Consider the following 14911-nt stretch of genomic DNA (forward strand, 5'->3'; position numbering starts at 1 on the left):
ATCAGAATTTAGGAACCTAGTGTTAGCAGCCTCCTATGGGTTTTCATCTCAGTGTAAAGGATCCTGCCCCCCACCCATCAGTGCCCTCGCTGTATCTGCGGCATCCCGCAATGCTAAAAAGCTCAGCTCGCACCGACAGACAGCAGTGGCACGAGAGGTCTGGTGTCTGGTATTCAGCAGCCTCAGCCTTATGGCTGTGGGAGGGGAGAGTCTCCTTCAGGGCACACTGCCAAGCCCTTAGGTTGTTTATACACACGTGGGGCTGGGAAATGGACTCCCTGAGCTCATCCGTTTTCTTTATTACTCCGTCCAGCAATGCTGGGAACAGCAGCCAGAGTCATTATATCCCTTAGTTTTTCAAAATTGTTCGAAGCATCCCGTATAGAGTTGGTAATTCCTCACCTCTTGCAAGTGGTGAGCCAGGACCACAAAGGCATCTTAACCTCTAGGAATGAGAGATGGGAGCCACCTGGGGCAGGGGCTGTAAAGCAGTTAAAAAGCGTGAGCTAGAGCTGGGGGTGGGGGTGACTCCGTCGGTAGAGCGCTTGCCTAGCACACATGGGATCCGGAGTCCACCCCAGCACTGTGTAAACAAGGTATAGTACTGCACACCTGTAACTAAGGACTCAGGACGGGGAGGTGGGAGGATCAGATGTTCAAGGTCATCCTCAGCAATACAGTGAGTTCGAAGCCAGCCTCGACTATGTGTGTTGGGGGAATGGGTGAGGAATATGAGTCTCCACAGCTCTGCAGTCTCTCTGCATCCCTGCTGCAGGACCCTGGACAGCAATTCTCCAACCTGGAACTGGGAGAGAATGGCAACTTCTGAGTGGAGGTGGAACTCAAGAAGTCATCCTTGCAGGTTGGTGGCTGGTACAGGTCATGGCATAGAAGATGTGCCCTGTCAGGCAGTGGGGTCCCCCAAGCTGGAGATTTCCAGGAACCCTCCCAATGGTGGGGCCTTGGACCCACAGGAAGAGTAGATATTCTTACAACTACCATTTGCCCTGAGTGTTCCTTCCAGAATCCTGCACAGAGGTCTCCTGATCTGACAGTGGGTATTGAGTTGGACGGCCCTCTGTAGAGGCAGACTCTCCGTGCCTGTGAAAGTGACAATTCAGTCTTGATTGCCTTTCCCACTTAGTGACAATAGCACAGCTGTGTCTGAGTCTGCTCTGCCACTGTGAACAGTTTTGGCTACACACCTTCCCTACTCACCCCAGTGAATTATTTGGCTGTGACAAACACAAGTCCTCTCTGCCCCTTGTCCCCCATTTCCTCTCCTTCTTTCTCTTCTTTAGGGGGCAGTTTCTCTTCTCATTGTTCTGTCTCCAGAAAGATCTGTAGAAAGCGGATCTAGAAAGTTCTTCTTTTGAGGAAGGTGTGGTTCTTAAAACTAAGTGGAGTCAAACATGGAATAGTGCCGAGATGGAGCGAGCACACCCACAGCATTCCACAGAGCAGGTTGCACCTGATGGTGTCTGTGAGTTCCTGCTCCTGATGGTGCTTATGGCTTCCTCCCCAGGCTGTGGTACTCCTGGTAAGGATACAGGACTACCTGGGAACCAGCAGAGCACCCTTTCTCCTGCCTCTCTAGGTGGACTCAGGAGGAGAATGGTGAGCCTCTTTTAGAGGTGTCAAGTTCTTGTGCCCAGACCCCTTTTCTGACTGAATGACTCTTTGGGGCTCCACAGCTCAACTTTGGTCTAGTCTCAGCTTTTATCCAGAACTTTGACATCAGGTCTGAGTCCCCTCCAAGGGCTAGGTGCTGTGGCCTCTTTGGTTATTCCTACTGAATAACCCAGCAGACAGCCTGGCAAGGGGATGTGTCTCAGAACCCTGCTATCTGAGCAATATAGACTGCCCGCCCCCCAATCTGGCTCAGCTCTGGTGTGTCTCTCTCCATGGGACATAGAATCTGTGTCCAAAGTCACATGCCCATCCAGAGCCTGGGACCCCTCTTGTTTATGATTCAGCTGGAGTGTCTGGGACCCTGAGGCTCTCTGTCCAAATGGTCTGCCCAAACCCCTCCTCCCCAGGTATGTTGGGGAAAGGTTGAGCATTCATACTGGGCAGTGGGCTGCGAGTGAGCTGTTAGCAGAGCTGTAACAGACGTCCACATAGGTACCGGAGGGGGCACTCTCACGGTGCTATTGGGATCAAGGGCAGGAAGACAAGGAGAATCTGGAAGCCAAGGCCATGGTCAGTTTCCCCTGAGAATCTGCCTTCCTGGGTGGAATGCTTGGAGTCCAAGGATTCTAAAATCAAACCCAACTACCCCGTCTGTTATGAAGCTATAAGGAAAAAGTAGAATGCAATGTAACTTCATGACATAATGTGCTAGTTTGATTTACAACTTTAAATTTTTCAGCAGATGGTGTGTGGGCATCTATCTGTGTTCTCATTCTGGGCCCCTTAGAGGTCAAGAATGGCCTGGTGGTACATATACACAATAGAGTATTACTCAGCTGTAAAAACAAAACAAAACCAGGCAAATGGATGGAACTAGAAAATGTCATCCTGTGTGAGGTAACCCAGACTTGGAAAGACAACCATGGTATGTACTCACTCATAAGTGGATAGTAGAGGTAAAGCAAAGGACAACCAGACTGCAACCCACAGCTCCAGAGAAGCTAGGAAACAAGGAGGACCCTAAGAGAAATGTACGGATCACCTTGGAAAAGGGAAACAGAGGAGATCTCCATGAGTAAACTGGGGATGGGGAGGGATAGAGGGGAGAGGATTGGGGATGAGAACATGAGGGAAGGGGTGGTCAAACTGGGGGAGGGATGGAGTAGGAGAGGAATGAAAGAGATGTCTCCATAGAGGGAGAAACCTGGGGCTAGGAAAATTCTCAAGAACCCACGAGGATGACCCCTGGCTAGACTACTAGCCATAGTGGTGAGGGTGCCTGAGCTGGCCTACCTTGGTAATCAGATTGGTGAATGCCCTAACTGTCATCATAGAGCCTTCATCCAGTAACTGATGGAAGCAGATGCAGAGATCCACAGCCAAGCACCAGGCCGAGCTCCAGGAGTCCAGTCGAAGAGATGGAAGAGGGAGCATGAGCAAGGGTAGTCAAGATCTCGATGGGGAAATCACAGAGACAACTGAACCAAGCTCAAAGGAGCTCACGAACTTTAGACCGACAGCCGTGGAACCTGCATGGGACCAGACTAGACCCTCTGCATATAGGAGACAGTTGTGTAGCTGGTCTGTTTGAGGGGCCCCTGGCAGTGGGATCAGGATCTATCCCTGGTGCAGGAGCTAGATTTTTAGATCCCATTACCTATGGTTGGACACCTTGCTCACCCTTGATGCAGTTGGGAGGGGCTTGGTCCTGCCTCAACAGAATGTACCAGGCTTAGCTGTCCCCATGGGGGCGGGGAGGACTTATCCTGGATGAGAGGGGGATCTGTGGTTGGTATATAAAATGAATAAAAATTTTTTAAAAAAATGGCCTGGATCACCTACTGTGTGTGGACAATATGCTATGCCCTGGGAACCATTGGGAAGAAACTGCCACCTGGCAGGTGACAGAAGCCTCTTCTTTTTCAGTTGTTGGGAGTCTGTGACTGCTCTCTCATGGGACCAGCCAATGCCCACCCTGTCTCAGGATCAGTTTCCTGTGTCGTGTGACCAGATCATGCTCTACCTCAGTGTGTGCTCTGTGGTCAGTCTGTGAGGTGCAGAGTCCTTTCAGATGTGACTGGGGAGGCGGCAGGGTCTCAGGGCTGGGTCTGCAGGGCTTCATCATCTGCCTGCACTGTCTGGATTGAAGCTGGGTCAGTTTTTCACAAGGACCGTCTCACTCTCCATTCTCAGATGATGACACGGAGGCCCACAGAGGCAAAGGCACCTTGATCCGGGTCACAAAGTGCCCACATGTCCCTTCAGGGGTCAGCGGTGTGTCATGGGCATGGACAGGACACAGCTTCAGAGGTTGGGGACAGGTCCTGGGTCAGCCACGGGGGTGTCTGTCCCTCCTGTGCCCTTGCACCTCTTAGCGCTCAGCCTAGATCAGAGGCTCCTGTGTGGCTGAAACAAGAGCAAAGTTAGGCAGGACCACACAGGCCCAGTGCCTTATCAAGGGTAGTAGATGTCAAGCGGGCCCCACCCTGCCTTCCTTGCCTAGGAATGGGGGCTTGTGTCTAGACGCACACCCCACCTCCTGGCTCCCCCTTCACTCACTTTATGGTGCCACCTTGGGTCATCCTGCCCCTCGGCAAGTCTGTTTTTTCCTCTCTGTAAAATGACTGTTTGGGGGATAGGAACACTGTACATGTGTGTCCCTAGTATTCTGGACATGCTCAGAGGGTTCCAGCCTATCCCAGCATGGGCTAATACAGAGCTCGCCAACCTCATCCTGCTCAGATCCCAGGCAACAATTTTAATTGTTTCTCTAGAACCCTTGAGCCCTGGATCCACTTGAGCCAAATAAGAAATGCAAAAGCAATCATCCCTCACTCCATGCTACTTTCATTGGTTGTGAACAGGTGGTTTTTCTGGGTCCTTCTAGGTGAGCCTTAACTGAATCACTGACTCCCCCACAGTGACACATGCTGGGAGGTTAATTCAAATTTAACTGCAGTGGGAATCCCTCACTAGAACACTCTGTACTCTGAGGCCTTCGGGAAAGAAGGCTCCCGGGGCTGATTGGAAGAGATGGCATCATGGAGGATGGGGCCTGTTAAACACAGGAGATACCCTGAATGTAAGAGGTGATCTTCTATGGCCAGGGACAACTTTCAGAGGACCACACAGACTCCTTAGCGCGACATGCTTCACAGGGTCTGACCAGACAGCCGAGGAATACTGGGAACACTTCCCGTGTGCATATTCATTCTCTTTCCCTTCTCTCTCAATGAATATTTAGCAGCTGTCTCTCTCTCGGGGCACCAGGTTGGCAATGGGGATTCAGAAGTAAATGGGGACATCAGAGAAGATGTCACTGAGATACTTACAGTTTTGACAGGATAGTGGATGTCAGAAAAGAAGAGGAAGGGTTCCTAGGGAGGAGAAGAGAGCCCAGCCAGCCTTGGCCACCTCCCACTTCAGGATGGGGCCCGCACTGGAATGAGGGCAGGGGGCCCCAGGAGTCAGTGACCCCCACTTACCAGCAACCACTGCACTAGCTTCATGCAATCTTCCAGAGCCTCCTGCCCACGTGCCCTGCAGGAGCCGGCCTGAGAACCCTTAGCTGCCCGTGCCACGGCTTTGCCAGTGAGACGTCTTGTGCTCAAACTTTCTTTTGATGGTTTTAGTCTCCCGGAGCAGCTGTTCTGAACACTGGCTTCATCCTTAAATGGAAGTCCGTGTGTGTTCTCACTCTCTGTCCTGCTCTACACCCCTCTCCTCGTCCCCTCAAGCCGATACGTCAGCACAATCTGTGCCCTTACACAAGAACCATCAAGCAGTATTCCAACACGTGTAACCGGCTTGCTGGCCTTGCATCTGCCTAGCAAGGCTGTGCAGTGTGTGGCTTGGGCCTTGCCATGAATCTGCGCACCCAGCGCTCTGCACCCAACATGCCCACAAGATGAGAAGTAGCGCTAGGCAGACACATGGCACTAAGAAGCATGACTGTGTCCCAGCCTTGTGGTGCATAGCTGTGACCCCCCAGAGTGCTATTTACCTGGCAAAGTCCATGTTTCCTTTCCATTAAAGGGGGACAGGGATAGTGTCCACCAAATATCAGAAGCGCTAAAGCTTAGGCAGGACCTGGCTGCAGACTCCCATTGAGGAGGCTCCCATCCCAGCCAGGTCTCTGCCAGCTGAGAGAGCCCAGACCACAGAGCCACTGGAGGGGTTGACATCACCCAGTGTCTGCAAAACCACCACCCAGGGGAGGGAGAGATTACACCCCCTAGGAGAACCCACACTTGGAGAATGTGGGCCCCTCCCCCAGACTTCCTGCAACTCTGAGCTAACAGGAGGTAATTAAATGGTCCATAGTTTTCTTTCACGTGCTTCAGTAAATGTCGCCTATGAAACCAACAGGCATTTTCCGTACTTAATGCATGATAACTAGTCTCATAAATCCAAATTATCCCTGTAAATCTAAATTAAATGCCCAGGTTTAATGTATTCGGGACGCCTAATTAATAAAGTGCCAGCCATGACCATCACTAACCTGCTTGCTCCGAGCTTTTGTCTTCAGCAGGGGGCGTTTCTGAGCTGTGTTTGGGTTGGAGCGGGGAGCTCATGGCTTCCTACTGCTCAGGTTCAAGGTTAAATCCATATACACAGCTGTCAAGGTTCTCTGGAGGCCTCTGAACTTCACCCTCTGTCTTTTCTGTCCTTGATCACTCCATCCCCTCAAGGGTCTGTCTGGTTCATGGGGACATTTTCAATCCTGCTGATATGTCTTATTACCTCTGTTTCTCCTGGGTCTTTGTTCCTGACAGCCCATCTGCCTTCTAAATTCCATCCAGATGTGATGCCTGGAGCTGTAGCAGCCATTTCATGACTATGAGGCTTCAAACCCGAGGACATGAAAACACACATATTGAAGATGTCAGGACATGATAAACCTGGATCCTGTTCAGTGTTTAGAAACCCTTAACCCACAGCCAAGAATGACCATATCTGAATCTCTTTGCAGGCAAGAAAAACAAAACAAACCAACACATGAGTGCACACACGAACCCCCTACATTTTTCAAGCTAACCTTTGCTAGACTCTCCATCTCTTGTAGTTGGAACTGAATTCTCCATCGACTATTTAGGTAATCTTGGGTTAAGCACGAGCCTATCCAAGGTTTCTGTATGCAAGGGGGTAAGTCCCAGTAAAGAAACTGCCCACGTGGCCATTCCATTATTAGAGTGGGAGTTTTTTTTATTGTGAATAAGAGATAACAGCCAGAGGCATCAGAGGGAGTCTGCCGTGGCTACCTCTCGGGGACAGGGAGAGGACCAGAGAGAAAAGAAGGGCAGACTTCCAATTGTCAGGGATACACGGGAGCAGAAAGGATAGGAAAACTGGTGGGAGAGTCCTGCCAGTAATGACGGGCTATGCTCCGGAGGGAAGGAGACATGTTTACTGAAACAGCCTGGGAACCAGCATGGGGCTCTGAGACGTGTCTGAGTTAATACAGAGCTAGATGTCCTCTCCAGAGATTGGGGAAACTGCAGGAGAGGATAAAAAAAGTGATGGCTTTTCCTTGCAAACAGAAACCCACTTTGCAAGGTTTCCGAGGAGTGCTGAGTATTAACTGGGTCAGAGTTCAGCCTAAGCTGAGCCAAAACTGTCATTTTGGGGGGCTGGGACCTGACACTATCTACTTCTCATACTATGACCTCTTCATTCGTCAGTGTGGAGCTGATGGTCCAACCAGCTGAAAAGATGGAGGATATTTGTGGGAGGTCAGAGCAGAGCAGCAGGACACATGGTGGATGCCTGGGTCCACTTAGAAAATGCAAAGCCTGTGCAAGCTGCCCACCTCCCTGAGTGTGGCTTCCTGTTCTGTGATCCCTAAGGGAGAGGCTGAAATGCCTTTGGTCCAAGCAAGGTCCGAGACAGTAAGAGAGTGTACTTACCCGGTATTTTCCCAGAGTTGAGCCTGTGCCAACCTGACACAAGCCCTTGGTGTTAACTGTGGTTCTTGGTTCTTCTACCCTCCAGTAAGAACCTATACTAGACAGACAGTGGTCTCACGCCTTTAATCCCAGCACTCAGGAAGCAGAGCTAGGCAGATCTCTACAAGTTCAATGTCAGCCTGGTCTACAGAGCGAGATCCATGACAGGCACCAAAGCTACACAGAGAAAACCCTGTCTCAAAAAAATCTATGCTAACATGCCCCACTTTGCAGATTTGCAGGTTTGTAAGAACCTGGTACAGCCAGGAGCAATAGTGTAAGCCTTTATTACCAGCAATTGGAGGCAGAGGCAGAGGCAGGTAGGTCTCTACTAGTTCCAGACTGGTGTGCATAATGAGACAAGGCTACGTCGTGAGACCCTGGATAAAAAGCAAAACCAAAACAAAGAAACCAAAGGAACCTGGCACAGAGAGGTTCTGTCAGTGGCCTGAGACACACAGATAGTGTGTGGCGAACACAAAGCGTGAAGCAGGCACAGAGTAACAGAGCTCACCCTGCGATACTGGCCTGGCATGTGGAAGGCCGATGCCTAGGCTGTGGCCTCTGAATGGATCCAGTGATTAAGGTGCAGAAATGCCCTCAGGCATCCAGTCCACTTTCTCACACTGTCATCTGGCAAGGGGCCCCCAGGAGTCCAGTGGGCAACAGGGGGTTCCTATGTCTAACTCCCAGAACCTCCCACACTCCTCGGGGCAGAATCTCCACCAGGCTCCCGACCCCAGAGAGTTCAGCGTGCCTCACACGGCAGACACTCTCTTGGCTCCCTCTGCTAATTCATTTGCTCCTGTGTTAACTTTTATTACTTATTGATTTTCCTCCAGCCTCCCTTGGGTATCTCCATGTTTATCTGTTTAGCTTAGTGGAAGCCACTCAATGGGAAAGGCAGAATGGGGTATTCTGTGACTACAGACGGGTACCCATACTAATGGGGACCAGCACCCACCCATCACTCTATCACTGCTGAGCTAAGGAAGCCCAAGGAGTGGGGCCCACATCTGCTCCCATAGAAGGGACCAGCAGTGAGCTGGACCTTTGCATGATGTTTGGTGAGGATCTTGGATCTGGAGCAAGAATAGGAAGTGTCCTCTAGGGTGACCAGCCTCCTGAGGGGACATGCTGGGTCAGGTCTGAGGTGAGGAAAAAGAAGAGAGGGAGGGGATCTTGGCAATGGTCACAAAGGATGATGGTCTAGGGGACAAGGAGGGCACTGGAGGTCAGGCCCCAGGTGATGCTGGTAGGCCCTGTACTGAACACGCTGCCTTTGGGGGGGGTTGGCTACAGAACTACAATCACCATCTTCACATCCAGGACGCCAACATTTTGTGATCAAAAAGAGTTGGAGCTGATGGGAGATTAGGGAGAAAGAAATGTCAGTCTCCTGGCCCAGAAAGGAGGCATCTTTGGGCACTCTGGAAGTATGAACCGATCCAGGCCAACAATGGCAGTGACCATGGAGATGAAACCTCAGTCTGAGGTTGGCACTGATCTCAGGGGCAGCGCCTGCCTGCTGTGGAGAAGCACCCCATGGAGAAGCCAGTAGTGCACGGTGCGGGACACTTGGGGGCCAGGATCTGAGCTTCCACACAAAGAGAGGCCTCTGCCTCATCCCCAGGGGAAGTTGGATACAGAAGTGGGACAGAGCCTGTCAGATCCAGGTCTGCATGAAGCCCCTGTGCGGTGGGTCTCTAAAGCACTGGGGCCATGTGATGGGGAAAAACTGGGCTTTCCCACAGGGTACCACCTGCCCCCTCCTCTGCAAAGATGTTATTAATGAAGCCCTGATGGAAAGTGGGTGTGGGCTTCAGTTTGGGGTAAAATGAACTAGGGCTTATCATTGCCAATTTGCTCTTCAGAATGGCCTCAAAACATAGTGACATAAATCAAAATTTAAAAATATCTATGCAGCACAAGGACAGGATCAACAGAGTGGGAAAGAAGTGCAGGGAATTGGGGGAGATAGTCTCAAGTTATGTCTGATGTGGGTTAATTTTCATAACAGGTAACGATCCGTTATAATGTAACAACAACAACAACAAAGATTCCAGATGTTGCAAAAGGGAAAAGTCTTCCAGAAACACATTTCGAGAGGAAACAAAACAGTCTGTTTTCCAGCATCCTGGGAGTCCTTGGACAAACTCTTTTCCTTTCCTGGTACATATCTTGTCCTCCTCTTTTCAATAGAAACTAGAAAGACCAACCATAACCCCCTCCCAGGTGTGGTGAGAATCAGATGCCTTGAGCACTCCCAGGGCCTGCCTTATGGGTGCTGATAACTGGGATTATCCTTAATACCCTGTGTCCCTCCTGTGATGATGCTTTGTCAACTTGACACAGCAGAGAATCACCTTGGAAGAGAGTCTTCAAGATGGATTGTCTAGATCAGATGGGTTTGTGGGTGAGTTTATGGAGGACTGTCTTGATTGCATTAATTCAGATGGGAAGACTCAGCCCACTCTGGGTGGCATCATTCCCTAAGTGGGGGACTCTAAATTGCACAAGAGTAGACAAAGTGGGCTGAGCACCAGCTTGCGGGCATCAGTCACTTCTCTGCTCTCAACTGTGTGTGCACTGTGACCATGTGCTTCAAGTCCCTGTCAGTGTGGCTTTGCATCCTGGAACTGAGAGCCAAGTGAACCCTGGCTCCCTGAAGTTGCTTTTGTCAGGGTATTTTATAACAGCCGCAGGAATGTAACTAAGACAGCATGCATGCTAGACACAGTCCCTCTTCCTCCTCCCTCCCACGGCCGTTGATCATTCCCCTGAACACTTTTGACTTGTAGAAAGTTCTAGAATTTCCCCTCCCTCTCTTGTAACATAGGAAAGAAACCAAGTCACAGAAACCTAGGCGAGGGAGCTTCCAGAAGGAGGGTGTGATCTCAAGAGTCAGATGTACCGAAGAAGTCATGGGCCACAAGGACAGAGACACGTCCACAGGATACAAGGTTCTTTGTAACCTTGTCACAATGTTATAACAAGAAGAGATGTAGGAGCCAGGGGTTAGCTGGGAAGAACCCCAGAATTCAGGAGGTCGTGGCCTTGATTTTTTTTTTCTTTTTTTGCACTAAATGTTGGAACCTTTCCATCGTGGGGGTGACAGTATGCTGAAAGGGATGAAGTGTGCAGGGCAGAGGGTCCTGGACACAGCAAGGTTGGACTCTGAAGGACAGATGTGCTTTCGCCATCAGGGCAGCAAGGTGGGCATGGGAGGCCAGGTGGTGCATCTCATGCACCTGACAGCCAGGATGGGTTCCAGCCCTGCTGGTACACACTGAATGCACTGCCAGCTCCTGGGGCTCCTGCTCTGAAGCACAGACCCTCTGTGATGTTGGCCGTGTCTCCTAGGTCATATCAAGGTCAAGGTTCAGCTGTCTCTCTTCCAGGCACACGCCCCCCCACACACCAGGCATCTTGAATTCTCCCATTAAAGGAAGTCTGCGAGATTAGAGGGAAGGGTGCCAGCTCTGCCCCACCCCAATTCTGCTCCCCCACGTCTCCAAGAAAGTGAGCCTTGATTCTGAAGAGCCCCTGACCAGCGGCTTCCCGTGTATCCTATCTGCTTCCTGCCCACCTGGACTTCTACCTGGCAAACCTTGCTCTCCCCTAAAGAATTCTTATGTCTGAAAATATCTTCCCCTTTCTCTGATTCTATGCACATTACATCGCTGTTTTATAAATGAAGGAAAGGTGGCTCAGAGACGTTAAGTGATTTGGCTATAGGCCGCACAGCGGAGTGGAGGTTGGGGGTGGGGTGGGGAAGTTTCCTCAAGCAGAAGCTCCATCAGGGTCTGGGGGTTGAGCTGCTGTGCTCAGCAAACAGGGGGTGCTTTGGGGTCTGGTCCTAGTGTGATCCTGGTTCCCTTGACCAGCTGTGACAGCACTAGGTCATAGGTCATCTGATGAGTAAATGTGACGACATGCTTCAGGCTGTAGCAAGGTCTGGGCACACAGAAAGCGCCCACCTTACCTACGTGCTGTCCACACGCGCAGGCCCTTGCCGGGCCATGCCCAATGGTTTCCCCCTCCCATCCCCTCTTCTCTCTCTCTCCCTCTCTATCCCAGCCCCAAAGCCCTCTTCAAGCACCCTGTTCTTCTCTCCTTGCTCCCGTTCACTTTGATCCTCTGGCAGCCGGCGGAAGGTAGGCGGCGAGATGCTGGCGTTCACTCCGGGCTCAGATCCTCTCCCTTCCCTTGTGATGGTGTTCTTGGTAGATCCTCTCAGCAGGTCTCAGCTTCCACATCCACAGGATGGGGTGGTGCTCGTCAGCCCATGCGCCAGTTATGTTCCTGTGAACCAGCAGGGTGCCAGAGCTTTGCCAAGGCACCCCGGGCCACCCTACATGGGCTCTGTTCCAGCCAGCCTGTTTTTGCTTCTTGGTCCCGGCACCTTGGAGGAACACTTGTGTTCCTCCCAATGTTTCTGCACGTACAAGCTGTTCAGGGTGGGCGTGGTGGCACACACCTGTAACCCAGCACTTAGGAGGCCAAGGCAGACGGATCCCGAGTTGGAGGCTAACCTGAACTACATAGTAAAATCCTGTCTCAAACAATAACATCCCTCCATCAGGAAGAGGTGGGGAGGTAAGCAGCCTGTGGAAGGGCCCCGCCTGCCTGCTGGGTGAGGCATCTAACTCAGAACCTGGCATACAGACAGGAGAGGAAACCATGGCTGCAGCCACACAGTGGGGCCCTGCAGAGGGAGGGCTTGAACCTGCCCATCCCCCACCCCCACACTCACACATACACTCACCCCTCTCTGTGCTGATGGGGAGTAGGACTCGGGGTGTCAGCATTTAGCAGCCTGGGACAGAGGCCACTGGTGCTTCCTCGGCTCCTTCTGCCCGGGCCCTTCACCACTGCCCAGGCGACCCATCGTTTTTCCGTGGTTACAATTCCTTCTGAGTCCAGGAGTAGAGCGGGAAGTGATTCATTCTCTTTCCTAGCCAATGTACACAAAGGCACATTATTAATATTTACTCAGAGGCTTCTCCAAGGACCACAAGCACAAAGCGTGGATGGGGAAGGAAGGGAAGCGCATCCATTAGCTCTGCCACCTGCCTGTACCTGGGACACAGGGACCTGAGAGCATTCCGCCTGGCCCAGCCCCAGAGCAAACAAGATTCTCCTGCTGTGCCCCAGCAAGGTCATGGCAGAAGAGAGTGGAATCTGGACAGGAGACCAGGGCGGAGCCTTGGGACCTTTCTCTGCAAATGAGGAAAGAATGCTAGCTCAGGCCAGTATGCAGAAGGTCCAACAGGCCTGCCCCAGCATCTGGCTGGGAGCAGACCCCATAGATAACATCAACAGGCCCTGGGAGTACAGGGAGGCCTCTGTACCCTGCCCTGCCCCATTTCTCAGTGTGCTTTGTGATGGTTCCAGGGCCCCTTACTGTGAGAAGCAGGAAGCCTAAGTTAATGAAAGCCAGGCCTGGAAGGGATCGTTTACTTTGGCACAGGAAAAGAGAATTTTTTTTTTCCATCCCTTTGTCAATTGGCTTAGTGGGGCCAGGCATCACTTACCCCAGCCTGCTTTCCCTCAGAAGCCCCCAACCCCAGATTCCCCTCCTAGGCTCAGCAACCCCCCACCCCATCTGCAGCCCTCTGCATGTGGCTGCTGGGAGCGATGAAGTCCAGATGGCCTTTCCTACCTGGTGGACCCGCGCTAGCTGCTGCTGCTCCGCGCACTCACTGCAGATCCCTGGCTCCCCTTTATGCCCTGCCCTTAGTGATCTGCCAGGGAGTTTATTAAAGACTTTATTAAATTGTTCTGCCCTGGCCTCCAAACTGTCTCTCTCGGTGATGAAAAAAACAATACCAAGACCCCAAAAAGCCGAGGAAAATCCTGCGTGCTCACAAACGATGGACACAGGCCTTGTGGTGACTCGTGTGGTTCCTGTCCCTTCTGTGGACTCTACAGGAGAGGAGGGAAGAGGGCACTGGAATGGAGGGCTGCGGCCTGCAGGTTAGAACAGGGATGCAGCCTGGCTGGTGCAAGAGCTGCGGAGCGTTTCAGAGACGGGTGAGGACAGTGTGGCCACTCCATAGCACCCGTAGGAGATGGAAGTCCAGGGCGAGTAGGAGGGACAAACGGACAAGCAGACTCCAGTTGTGCTCAAGGACAGGCAAGGCAGCAGAAATTTCTCAGGCTCATTCAAGGGATTCAGAACCTGGGAGCGGCAATCAGGAAGGCTTCCTGGAGGAGGAGGTGTGAATGTGATCTGAGAAGGCTGTGGTCCTGGCACTTTGCCTCTGGGAGGAACAGTTGATATGGGAGGCGAAGATGTGGCTGGTACTGATGCCATACTCAAGTCAGACGAGCCAGGCAACTTCGTGTGTGTGTGTGTGTGTGTGTGTGTGTGTGTGTGTGTGTGTGTCTGTCTGTCTGTCTGTCTGTCTGGTGTATGTGTGTGTGTCTGTCTGTCTGTCTGGTGTGTCTGTCTGTCTGTCTGTCTGATGTGTGTGTGTCTGTCTGTCTGTCTGATGTGTGTGTGTCTGTCTGTCTGTCTGGTGTGTGTGTCTGTCTGTCTGGTGTGTGTGTGTGTGTGTGTGTGTGTGTGTGTGTGTGTGTGTGTACGTGTCTGTGTCTCTGTGTGTACATCTTCTGCTTTAGGGACTGAAAGGTGACTGTAGACAGCTTAACCAAGGTGGTACAAGGTTTCTCGCCCTGTGTGAGGCTGAGGGGAGTAAAGACATCACATCTGCAGAGAGAGAAATAAAGGGCAAGAGCAAAGCCCAGGTTCTTCAGTCTCTCTTCAAACCCCCCTCCAGCCCCATGCTCCCTCCAACCCCACCCTGGAGACCAGTGTCCTTGTACCAACCCCAGGTCCTCTGGAGCTGAGCAGCTGTGATAACTGAGGCGCAGGAAGCCCTGATCGGCTAACAAGCAGGAGCTTCGGCACAGTTGAGAGGGGTCAGCAGGCCTCAGAGAGACCACGCCCTTGCAGCGGTGTGGAAAGAGCCTGGCCCAGTGGAAGCCCAGGGCCCCTGTGCCCAGGAACTGGTGCTTCCTCCACCCTGTCCTAAGTATAACTCCCCTCCACCTCCCAGCTCCATGCCCGGCCTCCAGGCCCAGCGGCACTTGCGAGAGCCTGCAGCGCCACCTACAGGCTGGAGCTGGTACCGCCAGGGCTTAATCCCAGTTTTCTTTCCGCCTCTCAGACAGGGTTGGGGGTGGGGGTGGGCATTAGTCCTGGAACATCCCAGGCTCCACCTCATTGGCTACAGCTTGAGGCCATGCCACTTCCTGCCTGAGCAGCATCAATACCAGCTGCCTCTGTTCCTCTGACAACCTCATTACCTGCTGCACCTGCTCCCCTC

General features: G+C 52.1%; 1 long non-coding RNA gene across 2 annotated transcripts; it reads right to left on the reverse strand.

Annotated features, from left to right (window-relative positions):
* Positions 1-30: 30 nt before the first annotated feature.
* LOC121827390 (uncharacterized) lies at positions 31-13371 on the reverse strand. Of its 2 annotated transcripts, XR_013049361.1 has the most exons (7): positions 12660-13371; positions 12346-12534; positions 6134-11882; positions 5118-5300; positions 1219-4030; positions 1000-1101; positions 31-805 (listed from the first exon to the last, which is right to left on the reverse strand). It is a non-coding gene; the product is annotated as an uncharacterized LOC121827390 (long non-coding RNA). The 2 variants fall into 2 exon arrangements; XR_013049360.1 differs by having other exon boundaries at positions 1219-5300.
* Between the last annotated feature and the right edge of the window lie 1540 nt (positions 13372-14911).

The sequence above is a fragment of the Peromyscus maniculatus genome, chromosome 2, assembly GCF_049852395.1.
Source record: "Peromyscus maniculatus bairdii isolate BWxNUB_F1_BW_parent chromosome 2, HU_Pman_BW_mat_3.1, whole genome shotgun sequence".
Classification (NCBI taxonomy): Eukaryota; Metazoa; Chordata; class Mammalia; order Rodentia; family Cricetidae; genus Peromyscus; species Peromyscus maniculatus.